Source organism: Panthera tigris, chromosome B3 (assembly GCF_018350195.1).
Source record: "Panthera tigris isolate Pti1 chromosome B3, P.tigris_Pti1_mat1.1, whole genome shotgun sequence".
Taxonomy (NCBI): domain Eukaryota; kingdom Metazoa; phylum Chordata; class Mammalia; order Carnivora; family Felidae; genus Panthera; species Panthera tigris.
In genome coordinates this window covers 143,231,175-143,245,401 of record NC_056665.1, presented here as the reverse complement: position 1 = coordinate 143,245,401, position 14,227 = coordinate 143,231,175, and the positions used below count along the sequence as shown (strand labels likewise).

General features: G+C 45.9%; 1 protein-coding gene across 13 annotated transcripts in view; it reads right to left on the bottom strand.

Annotated features, from left to right (window-relative positions):
• Positions 1–14,227, bottom strand: part of WDR20 (WD repeat domain 20) — a 97,212-nt gene that overhangs the window by 39,250 nt on the left and 43,735 nt on the right. The window contains exon 1 of one of the 13 annotated variants that reach the window (XM_042990584.1): positions 11,020–11,042. The exons of the other annotated variants lie outside the window; for them this stretch is intronic. The gene's annotated coding sequence lies outside the window, so the exon portion shown is untranslated. Of the gene's footprint in view, positions 1–11,019; positions 11,043–14,227 lie in introns of those variants that run through there. 13 annotated transcript variants of the gene reach the window in all.

The following is a 14,227-nucleotide window of genomic DNA, read 5'->3' as shown; positions in this document are numbered from 1 at the left end:
GACGCTCCTTTAGCTGGCGCAAAGCTCACAGGTAAGTTCGGACCACTGCCAGCCTTCTCTTGGCTAAGAAGGGAATAGCTTGCTTGATAATTCACGGTTTCAAGCCGGCCGTGTCCTGAGCAACCAAGGCCAAAGCCCACTACCACAGCTCCTTCCAAACTTCCTGACTGCCTTCCGGAAAGTCTTCCCTCTGCAGCAGAGTCAAATGCCCGATGAGAAAGCTCTGGCCAGCAGGGACGCGCGCCAACGCAGAAAGGATGGCGGGACAGGCGGGAGCCCTAAGCGAGGCTGCAGATGCTGACAGCCAGAGAAAACGCCCGCCCGCAGCTCAGCCTGACGGTGCGTGTGGTCACAACGAAGGCTGAGGCTCCAAACACCAGCAGGTCCTATAAGCAGCACCTGCGGCTACAGACCAAAAGACAGTCTCTCGGGTGGTATGGAAAGATCTCTGATCTCTCTTCCATGTAGAGTACTTCGACCATGTATGTCTTTAAATTTAAAGAGACACAGAACAATGTAACACCCATTTCCAAGTGTCTTATTGTCTACAGCAAGTCCAAGTGCTTGTACTGTTCTCACAAGTCCTTGGACCTCAAGCCACATGCATGAAGGTCAGGCAGCAAGAAACCATGGCCGACCCAGGGCCCCAAAGGAGGAGGAGCATGGCAAAGCACAGAGAGCCAGCCAGGCAGGTCCTGTCCCCGGACAAGACGAGGCTGGAAAGGCACTAGGAGGCCGCTGTTCAGGCCCCGCAGTGTCCCAGGCCAGAAGGCCACCTGCCATCATTTTAGGACACGTTCTGCCTGAGTCCCCGGCAAACACCTCAATTAATTAACATTTTTAAAGGACCTGAGTTATTTCTCCGTGAGAGCTCACATGTCAATCCCATCGTCCACATAGTCCTAACCTGGGAAAACAAAAACATGGAACAGCCCACCATTTCAAAGTGCAGAGTAAAACATTTTAGAGGAAAATCTGGTTGGAAACCTACATTACATTCTGAAGAGCAGTTAAGAGCACAGACTGTGGAGCTAGGACGGCTGGGTCAGACTCAGCTCCTACTGTCCCCAGCCCTATGAGCTCAGACTAGTTATTTGCCTCTCCACACTACTGTTTCCACAAAATGGGAAAATAAGGGTAACAAAAGAGTTCCACCACGTATAGAGGGCTAAGGAGTTAAAATGTGTAAGTGGTTAGAGTGGCAACACAAAGTGCTCATGTAAGTACGAGCTAGGTAAGTAACATCAATTTACATCTGCTAAATGCAATCAAACAATAGTGAGTTAGCAAGGAAACAAGCTTTTGATTCCTCATAGGCATTTTATTTTTTTAATGTTCATTTTTGAGAGAGAGAGACAAGGCATGAGCAGGGAGGGGCAGAGAGAGAGGGAGACACAGAACCTGAAAGCAGGCTCCAGGCTCTGAGATGTCGGCACAGAGCCCGACGTGGGGCTGGAACCCGTGAACCACGAGATCATGACCTGCTCTGAAGTCAGACGCTCAACCAACTGAGACACCCAGACGCCCCATAATGTTTACTTATTTATTTTTAAGAGTCAGAGGAGCGCAAGCAGGGTAGGAGGGAGAGAGAGAATCCCAAGCGGGCTCCACACTGTCAGTGCAGAGTGAAGTAGGGCTCAAACTCACCAAAAGGGAGATCGTGACCTGAGCCGTGATCAGGTATCGGCCACTCAGCCGACTGAGCCACCCAGGCGTCCCTGATTCCTCACATCTTTAAAGATAAAGGTATTTTCCTATTTAGTTGCCTGTCCAAAAATGTGTGTCAGTGTTGGGGGTGAGAAGTGGAGGAGGTCAGAGAGGTAAAAAAGAGCACAGAGAACCTAAATGACAAGCCCTGTCCCTTCACCAGAAATGACAACTGTGCCCTGGGTCAGAAGTGCTCGCTCTGATAACCTGTTCACTTTCATACACGGCTGGACCAAAGCACAGCCAGCAAAATTACATTTTTCAGTCCATTCAGATTTTACCAAAATTCAGTGCAACATAATTTTTGAAAGTTGTAAAAATTAAGTTCAGAGGCCAGAACTGTGTGGTACCTCAATGAAAGTACAGGTTAATTTCTGACACAAAACTACCCGTGGCACATTACAATGTGATGGTCAGGTACATGAATGTGTAGAGCCTGGACTGTGACATCAAAGGCTCTCTCACCTGCTTCTCTGACAGACAGTAAGCGAATGAATGTTAGAAAAAGGAAATAAAATGCTTCCCTTTAAAACAAAAAAGCTGATAGGCTGTTGTTCAGTAGAGTAATACAATGAGCGTGCCCGACTGGCTCAGTTGGTGGAGTGTGGGACTCTTAATCTTGCAGTCGTGAGTTCAAGCCCCACGCTAGGAGCAGAGATTGCTTAAAAACAAATTCTGGAAAGGAAGGAAGGAAGGAAGGAGGGAAGGAAGGAGGGAAGGAAGGAGGGAAGGAAGGAGGGAAGGAAGGAGGGAAGGAAGGAGGGAAGGAAGGAGGGAAGGAAGGAGGGAAGGAAGGAGGGAAGGAAGGAGGGAAGGAAGAGGAAGGAAGGAAGGAAGGAGGGAGGGCAGGAAGGAAGGAGGGAAGGAAGGAGGGAAGGAAGGAAGAAAGAAAGAGGAAGGAAGGAAGGAAGGAAGGAGGGAAGGAAGGAAGAAAGGAGGGAAGGAAGGAGGGAAGGAAGAAAGAAAGAGGAAGGAAGGAAGGAAGGAAGAGGAAGGAAGGAAGGAAGGAAGGAAGAGGAAGGAAGGGAGGAAGGAAGGAAGAAAGAGGAAGAAAGGAAGAAACAAAGAAAGAAAGAACATAATGAGGGAAATCCAGAAATATGGGTATTACAATCATTTGTTACGTGCCCAGATGACAGCCACGTAGTCACACGCACTCTTTGGGGAAAAGGATTTGTAGGAAAGACAGTGTGCGTGCTAGGAAGGACACTGGCTTCGGAGTCTGACAGATCGCCCGTGCCGCTTACCAGCTGTGCGGCCTTGGCACGTGACCTCATTCCTCAGCGTCTCCCTTCGCCTCTAAAGTAGGAAACACCACTACCTATTTTACGAAGCATCTGAGGATGTGAAAGCGCCCAGCTGAATGCCAGCAGAGTACGTGTTCAATACAAGGTAGCTGTAATGATACACAAATTAATCAACAGCTATTAACGCAATCTATATGTTAAACAGCCAAGAAGCTTTCACGGAGGGTTTACTGTAAGGAGAGCCTCAAATCACATGCCATAAAGCAGTGGCTCTCACACCTCAGCACACCGGTCACTGGCTAAACAGATTGCTGGGCCTCACCCCCAGCGTTTCTGGGTCAGCTGGGGGAGCCAGGGCCCTCCAATCTGCCTTCCCACAAGCTCTGAAGAGGTGCTGACGTGGCTGGCTGAACACCTCACAGAAGAGAACCACCGCTCCAAGGGTAGAGAGAAGGAAGAGGGGCCTGACAGTTTCTGTAAAGGTAAGAAGTCAAATACCTAGGCAATGGGATGGTTGAGCAGAAAGGCATGAGAAGGCACTACGAAGAAAACCAAGACAGACAGACAGACAGACAGACGAAGCAGGGACATCAAGGTCAGCTTGGCCAATTAGTATCTCTGGGAGAATCTCATCGCAAGAACGGATAGATTTTGAAGAAGCCATTCAAAGGCTAACTTTCTTACGAGGCTCAGCTCGTATTTGGTGGTTTGAGTAAAATGAGCCATTATGAATCCTGGGAAAGTTAGCCACATGGTGAAAATGACAACTGCAAGCAGGGATGGGACAGCAGGTAAGGCCAGGCTAAGTGGCCTGGAAACGGAAAGAGCAAAAGCAGTGAAGGTGCACTGCTGACTGGGATACAGGTGATCCTGAAGCACCTTTATCCCAACAGCCAGGACCTTTAGAACGTACATTCTACAAGATGGTGGTCCACGAAAGGGTCTACCAGCTAGGAGAATCAAGCCCCATTAGGGCCTACTATTTATTAATTTGGTGTTACCAGGCATTAATCAGGGGAGCTAAGAGACCGCAAACATAATTCACTCAAATAAGAGAGGAAAACCTTATATCTCCTCAGTTACCGAACGTGTTCCCTAAGTATAGTGCATAATGTTAGCTATCACTGCACCTGTTATTACTATCTGCCAGAGGAAAGCAGATATTATTTGCCAGAGTTAAAGTCTACAAAATTTGTTTTAAAACAATGCTCATGAAGAGACTGTATCTCAATCAACACTTTTGGGTCAATAGTGATAAGATAAAGAGAAACATAACTTAAAATGAAAAAATACACAGGACATCATGGCCCACTGGTCTACATCACTCGAAGTTCAGAGAAAACTGCTGACAGATTATTTTCCAAAAAAGACAGGAGAGATCAGGAAATCCTAAGATTGTTCCGGGGGAAAGAAAAGAGTTTGAAACCCTATTCCATATCTTATACCAGAATAAATTTCAGCAATATCAAAGATATATCAAATATAAACAATGAAACCTCAGAAGTACAAGAAGAAACCATGAGGATCTTTAAAAATAAAATTAGGAAGGTTAACTGGGACCCAAAACCCACAGCCATAAGATAACAGACTAATACATTTGTCTACAAAAACAAAAATAATTCTACCCAAGAAAAACCACCATGAGCAAAATCAGAACACAACTGACAAATGGAACCAAATGCTGCCAGTCCAACCACAGATTAAGGGCTAATTTACAAAAAAGGACCAAAATCCTAGTTGAAAAATGGATATAGGTCATAGACAACTCACAGAAAAGGCATATACTTGAAACTATTGTAGCATTATATATAAACTATATTTCAATTAAAAGAAAAATAAAAGATACAAGTTAGCTATGCAGGAAAAAAATACAAATGCCTCTTACGTACATGAAGTGACGCTTAATTCATAGTTCAAGAAACACCGAACTACAGTGTTACACTATTTTTCATCTGCCAAATTGGCAAAGATCAAATAATAGTATGTTGTGCCTGAAGTATTAATTGGAACAACTTGTGGGAGGCAAGGTAACTGTATCTATCAAAATTACAAACCCACATGTCCTTTGACCCAGCAATTCCACTCAGGAATTTACTCCTTGCAGGTACTAGCAACATGGCAAAATGACATATGCACAGGTTATTTATTGCAGCATAGTCTGTAATAGCTAAATCTGGAAACAACTTCAATGTCCAACAAAAGGGGAAGTATTGTACATTTTGTACATTCGTACAATGGGATATTGTGCAGCTATTGGCAAAATAAAGAAGCTCTTTACACACTGACAAAGAATAATCCTCAAAATGCATTTTATAAAACAAACCAACAAAAAAACAAGGTGCAAAACTGCGCCAATACTAAAGTTTACATTTTTAAAAAAAGGGAGGAATAGAGTATGTCTGTGATTCTTTGTGTAGGACCAGGGGTCATCTCTGGAAATATACACAGGAACTTCACAATGGTTACTTCTGAGCAGGGTAACAGGGCGGCTAGGGACAGGTTATGAGAGACTTTTCACTGCAGGCCATTTGAATTTTGAATCATGTCAATATTACATTTTATTTTATTATTTTATAGAGAGGGTGCAAATGAGTGAGGGGTGGGGGACAGGGGGAGAGAGAGAATATCCCATGAGGGGCAGAGAAAGAGATGGGGGGAGAGGGAGAGAGGGAGAGAGGGAGAGAGGGGGAGAGGGAGAGAGAGAGAGAGAAGCAGGACTCACCCGAGCTGGGGCATGAGCTTGCCCGAAGTGGCGCACGAGTGCATCTAACGAGGGACTCGAACTCACGAACCGTGAGATCATGACCTGAGCCCAAGTCAGATGCTTAGCCGTAACCGACTGAGCCACCTAGGCGCTGTTTTCAAGTAGGCTTCATGCCCAGTGCATGATTTGAACTCATGACGTTGAGGATCGAGACCTGAGGCAGGATGAAGAGGTGGACACTTAACTGACTGAGCCACCCTGGCGCCCTAGGTTACCTATTTTAAAAGTAAAATGTGCCTGGGGGCCCTTGCTGGCTCAGAGGGTAGAACATGTGACTTTTTTTTTTTTTAACGTTTATTTTTGAGAGAGAGAGAGAGAGAGCAAGCATGCACGCACAGAGAGAAAAAGGCTCTGCGCTGACAGCAGAGAGCCAGATACAAGGCTCAAACTCACAAACCACAAGATCATGACCTGAGCTGAAGTCGGACACTCAACCGAGCCACCAGGAGCCCCAAAACATGTGCCTCTTGACCTCAGGGTCGTGAGTTCAAGCCCTACCCTGGGCATGGAGCCTACTTCAAAAAGAAAAAAAAAAAAAAAAACACACGAAAAGAAAAGAAAAGAAAATATGCTTATGAGAAGTCATATTACCTATATCCTAAATGAAAATTTTCAAACTACGTCACTTGAGATAACAAATCTCTTTCACCATCCATTCAAAGTTTACCGAGTTCTGTCTGCACCGAGCACCGTGTCAGGTGCGGGAGCCTCAGCAGCAAAGACAGTAAACCCTCCTCTCGTGGGCTTTAGAAGGGGACAGTCAGCAGACAAGTCACCCGTGAGCATCAGAGAACAGTAGGGACGGGGACGGGGAAGGGGAGTCGGAGACCAAGGGTGCGAGGGTGACTGCAGCACACTTCCGGGCAGGGTAACAGAAAGCTTCTTTGACAGGCTCGTGTTTGGGCAGAGCTGTGAAGAAGCGGGGGAGGCAGCCCTGTGGCTGGCCGGGGAAAGTAAGCGTGCGACTGAGGGTGGCTGGGCTCCTCCTCAAGGAACAGAATGGAGGGAGTAAGGGCGGGTAAGGTAGCAAACCACACTAGGGGCTTGGGAGAGGGAAGGCGCCAGATCCTAATGATGAAAAAGCATCAGAAACTGTTCAGCATTGGAAAAACTGATCTGACCTATATATTGTTTTAAACATCATTCTGGCTGCCATCAGGAGAGACCGTGAGAAGCAGGGAGCCCACTGAGAAACCACCCCAGTAATAACCCAAGTGAGGAGTGATGCTTCCTTACACTGGGGAGGCAAAGGTGGAGGTGGGAAGTGATCAGATTCTGGATGTATCTTAAGTCAGGGCCAAAAGCCTTCACCACTGAAGGTCTGGACACTGAGAAAAAGAAAGCAGTCACCGGTGACTCCAATTTAGCCCAAGCAACTTCCTACAACGACCTAATAGGTTCATCTAAAAAGAACAAAGCTCAACTACTCTAGGTTATCAACACCATCAACAAGACGCAATGCTTATCTGCAAACCAAACCAGGGAGCTGCAGGAGATTTTAAAGTTGAAAAAGAATCCATACCTGGGTTCATTCTCTAAATACGTAATGAGCACCCACCCCTGCAGGGACCTAAATTATGCTTAAAATACCTAACTGAGCACCAAAAATGGACTGGCAGAAAAAACAACAAAATACTAACCGCTGCTGGATATGGGATTTTTTTTCTTCTTTGAATTTTCTACCATAAACATACCCTACTTTGGACTGCAGGGGGAATAACTTTCCTTTTTAGTGCCACCAACGAAGGACAAATTCTTACAGGGCAAACTTAATAGTTTGATCAGCAAACTTTTCTTCCAAGAAAACTTTTAAAACTGAACAGATTTCTCTGTTTTCTTTCATGCCTCCATTGGTTGCCAGTGCTAAGGGAAGGTGTATGGGGAAAACATGTTTGGGAGAAGTGGGGGGAAAGAGGAACAAGGGAGAAATGGGGTACACACAACAGCTGGCTGTTCTTTAAATGCAGTAGCTCACAAAACACAAACGAGACAGATCAGAGATTACTTTGTTTAAAAACATTTAACCCAATACCAACCACGTACAAGACAATATGACCGACAATACTAATGTTCCCACCGTCCAGAAACAAACGACAGTCACTTACACATTTCTCCATTCATTCGGATACTCACGGAGCGCCTATAACGTATCAAAAGCACAAGCCAGCAGTGAACTGGAGAAAATCAGCCCTCCTCAGCTGGCAATCTGGCTTAGGGGGTGGGGAGAGAAGAAGGACACCAAACTTCAAATTCAAGTTACTCCATTATTGCCAAGACACGTGCTAGAGACACGAGCTGGTGGACGATAGGAGGAGACCTGCCCTAGTCTAGAGGTCAGGGTAAGAGGCCTGGCACAAACCACACAGGAGCTACGATGTGCAGGAGCAGGAATTACGCAGTGAAGGGGAAAGGGGATGGGGAGTGGAAGGGCCCCACACAAGGGAGCCAGCACGGAAGAATCTGCGGCAAGAGGGTAGGGAAGCCTGGTTAAAGACACGAAAAGGAAAGCAGTACGTCAGAAAGACACAGTGAAAGGAAAAGAGGATGGGAGGAAAGCAAGGGCCAGCTCGATCAGGGCCCAGCAGGCCATGTTAACCACTTTGTTCTCAATGTTGAAAGCAACTCAAACCACTGAAAGATCTTATTAGGCTGGAGTGATGAACAGATTCACTTTTAATTTAATGTTTTAATATGCTTTATTTTTTAATGTTTATTTATTTTGAGAGCGAGCGAGGGAGTGTGTGTGTGTGCACGCGCGCACAGGGGAGAGGCAGAGAGAGATTGAGACTCCCAAGCAGGCTCTGTGCCATCAGCACAAAGCACGACGTGGGGCTTGAACTCATAAACCATGAGATCATGACCTGAGCTGAAATCAAGAGTCAGACACTTAAACACCTGAGCCACCCAGGCGCCCCCAGATTCGCTTTTTAAAGATCACACTGGCTCCTGTGTAGAGAATAAGTTAGAGCGGAGCACAGGCACAGCAGAAGACGAGTCAGAGCGGCTGGTGCTCAGGGGAGGCACCATGAGGGCAGTGAAGGTGTATTTCAGAAGTAAAAATCAATCAGGACTCCGGGGGCGTCCAGCTGGCTCAGTCAGAAGAGCATGTGGCTCTTGATCTCTGGGGTTGTGAGTTTGAGCCCCACGTTGGGTGTGAGGATTACAAAAAAAAAAAAAAAAAAAAAAAAAACAAAAACTTAAAGAAAAAAATCCACTGGGGCGCCTGGGTAGCTCAGTTGGTTAAGCATCTGATTTCAGCTCATGGGTTCAGGTCATGATCTCACAGGTCATGGGTTCAAGCCCTGCATCAGGCTCCGTGCTGACAGTGTGGAGCCTGCTTAGGATTTTCTCTCTTTCTCTCTCTCTCTCTCTCTCTCTCTCTCCCCCCCCCCCCCCGCCCCTCCCCTGCTCATACTTTTTTTCTCTCTCTTAAAAATAAACTTAAAAAAAAAAATCAACCGAGATTCCTGACAGAGGGAAAGCGGGTAGGGGAGAGAGGGAGGCAGAGAAGAAAGTGCCAAAGACAATAATGAAATAGAAAATATTTAAAAGGACACATTGAAAACAAAAACTATGTAAGCTGAAAATAAGGAATAGAAAGACATTCCATGCAAATACTAACAAAAATAAACCAGGGGCGCCTGGGTGGCTCGGTCGGTTAAGCGTCCAACTTCAGCTCAGGTCATGGTCTCACGGTCTGTGGGTTCGAGCCCCGCGTTGGGCTCTGTGCTGACAGCTCAGAGCCTGGAGCCTGTTTCGGATTCTGTGTCTCCCTCTCTCTCTGCCCCTCCCCTGTTCATGCTCTGTCTCTCTGTCTCAAAAATAAATAAACGTTAAAAAAAAAAAAATTAAAAGTAAACAGATTTTCCAATCCTCAAAACAGAATTTTGGGCAAAATTAGACATGATCGAGAGTACAATATGCCAACACAAAGAACAATCTACAAAGATTAACAATTCTGAATTTAAAAAAGCAAAAAGTGGGGCACATAGATGGCTCAGTCAGTTGAGCGTCTGACTTCAGCTCAGGTCATGATCTCACGGTCTGTGGGTTCGAGCCCCACGGCGGGCTCTGTGCTGACAGGTAGAGCCTGGAGCCTGCTTCGGATTCTGTGTCTCCCTCTCCCCCTCCCTGCTCACACTCTGTCTCTCTCTGTCTCTCAAAAATAAACAAAAAGAAAATTCAAAAAAGCAAAAAGTGATAGAGAAATTGACAAGTCCAGAATCAGAGATACTTATCACATCAGAAACTGGTAGTCAAAAAAGTTGTAAAAATACAAACACTGCGAACGGCATTAAAAACTTAAACACACACACATACACACACACGCACACACAGACATGTCATCTTGGCCTAACAAAGAGAATATACACTCTTTTAAAACGCATGGAAAACATTTTAACTGGACCAAAGGAAAGTCTCATCACATTTCAAATAACGAATATCAATAAACATATTTTAGGACCATACAATGCAAATAAATTGATCAATAACAAAATTAAACACCATGAATAGAAACTAAAAAGTGCCTGCTTAGAAATTCAAGGGTTAAAGAGGGACTAAAAATTGAAATAAAAAAATATCTAGATCTTAATAACAATGACATCACCATATATCTAACATACAGAAGACTGCTAAAGCAATACTGAGAAGGAATGCTACAGTTTTGAGCATATCATTAAAAATAAAGGCTAGGGGCACCTGACTGGCTCAGTGGATTAAGCCTCCGACTTCGGCTCAGGTCGTGATCTCTCGGTTTGTGGGTTCGAGCCCCGTGTCGGGCTCTGTACTGGTGGTGGGGAGCCTGCTTGGGATACTCTCCCCCCTCCCCCCGCCCCTTCCCCACTTGCGCGCGTGCGCTCCCTCTCTGTCAAAACAAAATAAACTTTTTGAAAAAGGGCTAAAAACCTATGTTGTCAAATCAGAAAGCTAGAAGAAGAGTAAACCTAAAGAAAGCAGACAGGAAATACAGATTACAACAGATTCACAAACAGTAGCTGAGTATTTGAAACAAAATCTTAGTTGACAGACTCTTGTAACTCTGTTCTGGGAAGAATTAAAATACGAACAAGAGGGCAAAGCCCAGCTAGTGCCTGGGCCCCAGAGCAGGTCACAGCTCTGCAGAGGAGGGGAGCACACATCCAACCCAGTCACGGCCACATCCACAATCGCCAACAGACGGTCCAGACAACGAAAGGCAACAGGAACAGGAGAAGGAACTGGCAAAAGTCACCATCAAGAAGGAAGGTCTGGGATCTGGAGCCAATGGTGACAGAGAAGGAGCTTTGCCAGAGCACATACCTGTCCCAACAACTGGATCCATGCTTTCAAGGGAACACCCACTGGATTAATTTACTGCAGTAAGCACTTTTTCCTTTGGGGAAGGGGGAGAAAAGGCATAAACAATTTTAGAAAACAGAGAGACTTAGGAGAGAGCAAGGAAAAGTGAACAGGGCCCAGTTCAAGGTGAGGTAGGTGGGAAAGAAAAAACTGGCAAAGGGGATGAAGTAGTGAATGGCCAGAGAGGCGTGGGCCAAAAAGGGAGAAAGTCAGGGCACCTGGGTGGCTCAGCTGGTTGGGTGTCTGACTTGATTTTGGCTCAGGTCATGATCTCACTGTTTGTGGGATTGAGCTCCCCCCCCCCCCCCCCCCCCCCCCCCCGCATTGGGCTCTGTGCCAACAGCACGAAGCCTGTTTGGGATTCTCTCTCTCTCTCTCTCTCTCTCTCTGCCCCTCCCCCACTCATACTCATGCACTCTCTAAATAAATAAACTTTTTAAGAAGTTTCTTTAAAAGAAATAGTAAAAAAAATTAAAAAAATAATAATAAAGCGGGAGCCAAGATCACACTGGAGCAGGACAATGTTTCTAACTGAACTAGTAACTTAGGGCTGAAGCCCATTCAGCCCCCACTAAGACCTGGGGCATCACTATGGAAGTCCGTGCCCCGGGTGGACTAGAGGAGGTGGCTGGGATGGAGGTGGAAGCCAAGGTGCCCCAGGCGCTGTGCAGCGGACACAAAACCTCCCCAGAGGACGCCAGGACCGGAGTGGGAAGGAAGGCTGGGAGGCAGGGACTAAAGACTTCAACGAGCAGAGGCGGCCATGAGGAAGAAGGAGAAAAGCAGAAGAGTCTAAAGGGCAGAGCCTTCGGAGGGACACCAGGAGTGGCAAATGGACCGTGCAGCAGTCAGGACTCTGCCTTTCCGGCTCTACCTGCGCCCCACTTTCAGAGCAAGCTGAGCTAATCCCGCCCTCGGTCCTGCTAGCACACGCACACCTGCTCCAAGATCCGGAGGAAAGAACAGCCCAATGTCAGGAGTTGTACAATTTCCCATGATTAAGTGGGAAGAAGGAAAAGGGACTGCAAGGGACAGCATGAGCGATTCTGCTTGGGACACCAGCACAAGGAAGATGCAGCTTCCAAACAAAGCTAGCTCCAGATGATCAAAGCTCTAGCCACAGCCTCCTCTTGGAAAAGCCCAGAGGAACAGCACAAGATTCGAGGTTGTGACTAATTTCTAAGGGGCCTCGCAACAAAAGCAAGAGGAGTCGGCAATCCGGCCTCTGCAAGCTTCGGTAACTGACAGCGACCATATTTGGCTTGTGACAGGGATTTTAAAAGATCATCTCATTTACTCAAATAAATCCTCAGAGGACTACAATCTCAACAAATTCGTTCATTTAAAATCGACACAATGTGCCTATTATGTACAGGCTCTGTGATGGATATGGGTGAATAAGATGGCTTCTGCCCTCAAGATTGCACAATCTAGTGGGGGAGACAGAGATTCAAACAAAAAATTCCAAATTGTATGAAAAAGTGGAAGGGCATTCATAGCAGTCAAACAGCAAGAGCAAAGGAAAGAGAGGTTTCTTTTTTTTTTTTTTTTTAATGTTTATTTATTTGGGGGGGGGGGGCGGGGAGAGCAGAGAGAGGGAGAGAATCCCAAGCAGGCTTCATGCTCTCAGTACAGAGCCTGATGCAGGGCTCGAACCCACAAACCCTGAGATCATGAACCGTGAGATCATGACTTGAGCAGAAATCAAGGCGGATGCTTAACGATTGAGCCCCCTGGCTGCCCCTAGGAAGGAGGTTTCTCAACTGCGCAGGAGTACAACGCAGCCCGGCCAACGCAGCCCGGCCATCCTCCAACTGCAGTGTGTCGCCTTCCCCATTGCATTGCTGCATCTCACCAGGAGCTCAAGGAAAAATCTGTTACATCTGGGTCCCTGACACCTGAGCCGGTGTGAGACGCTCAGTGTAGTTTGCACCTCTTGGTTGCCTACCCGGTACCTACGTATAGATCTATTCTCCTGTCTGCTATCTACTCGCAGCTCCAGAGTGGGCTCCAGGGAAATCAGGGTATGAGAGAATCCAATCTCCTTGCCAGAAGTCACTCGGTACATACCTCCCTGGCCATGGGAATGGGCTGGTAATCCAGTCTGGGGCAAAAGGTCAAAGAGGAGGTTTGCCAGCGGCTTCAACAAAACAACCTTTCTCACTCTCCTGAGAAAATGACTAGAAGACCTGTTCACTCTCATCCTGGATACTGGCTCTCGTTCTGGACCATGTGTTACAGAAATGTGAAGCCTGGACCTCTACCACCATTTTGCCACTTACGCCAGGCTGACACAAAGTCGAAAGCAGAACCAAGAGAACCTCAGCAAAACTGAGCTGGCACCTGAAGCCCAGCTCACCCCTAGAATTTTCAACATAAGCATCCCCTTTAAAGTTTAAACACCTTGTTGGAGCTGGGTTTCCTGTTACTCGTAAACCAAATCATACCTAACATATTTGAAGTATATTAAGTCATAAAAACTACCAGCAAATCACCACCCACCAGCTCCTTTTACAGCACATTTCAATGTTTATCTCTTGCTCCTACAAAAGTCTTTGTTAAACCGAATTCTCAAATATTAAAATGTAAATCTCTTCCCTCATCTTCAAACTTTGGAGGACAACTAGTTGATCTATAAAAATTTACCTGAAAAATTTACAAATTTAACCACAAAAAGGATGAAAATTATTCAAGGTAAAAACAAATACACACACACTCACCCCTAAGCAAAGTTACAAGACCGATGACAAATGAAAGAAAAAACATCTGTCATTCATATCACAAAGGGCTAATCTCCCTAATACACATAAAGAACTCCTTTTTTAAAAACTTAAGATACCCAACAAACAGAAAAATGAGCAAGGGATATGAGACAGTCTGTAGAAAAAGAAATACATTCAATTCTTAATATATAGAAAGGTGCTCAAGCACTCTCATCACATGGGAAAAACAAAAACAATACAAATTTCTCCCCTATCAGATCAAATGCAAGTTTGACAACATGCCCTGTTGGTGAGGCTGTGGCAAAACAGGTATTCTCATGTGGGAGTACAAAATAATACAACCCCTCCCTGGGGATGGTGATTTGATGATATATATCAAAAATGCATAAGGGGGCGCCTGGGTGGCTCAGTCGGTGAAGCATCCGACTTTGGCTCAGGTCATGATC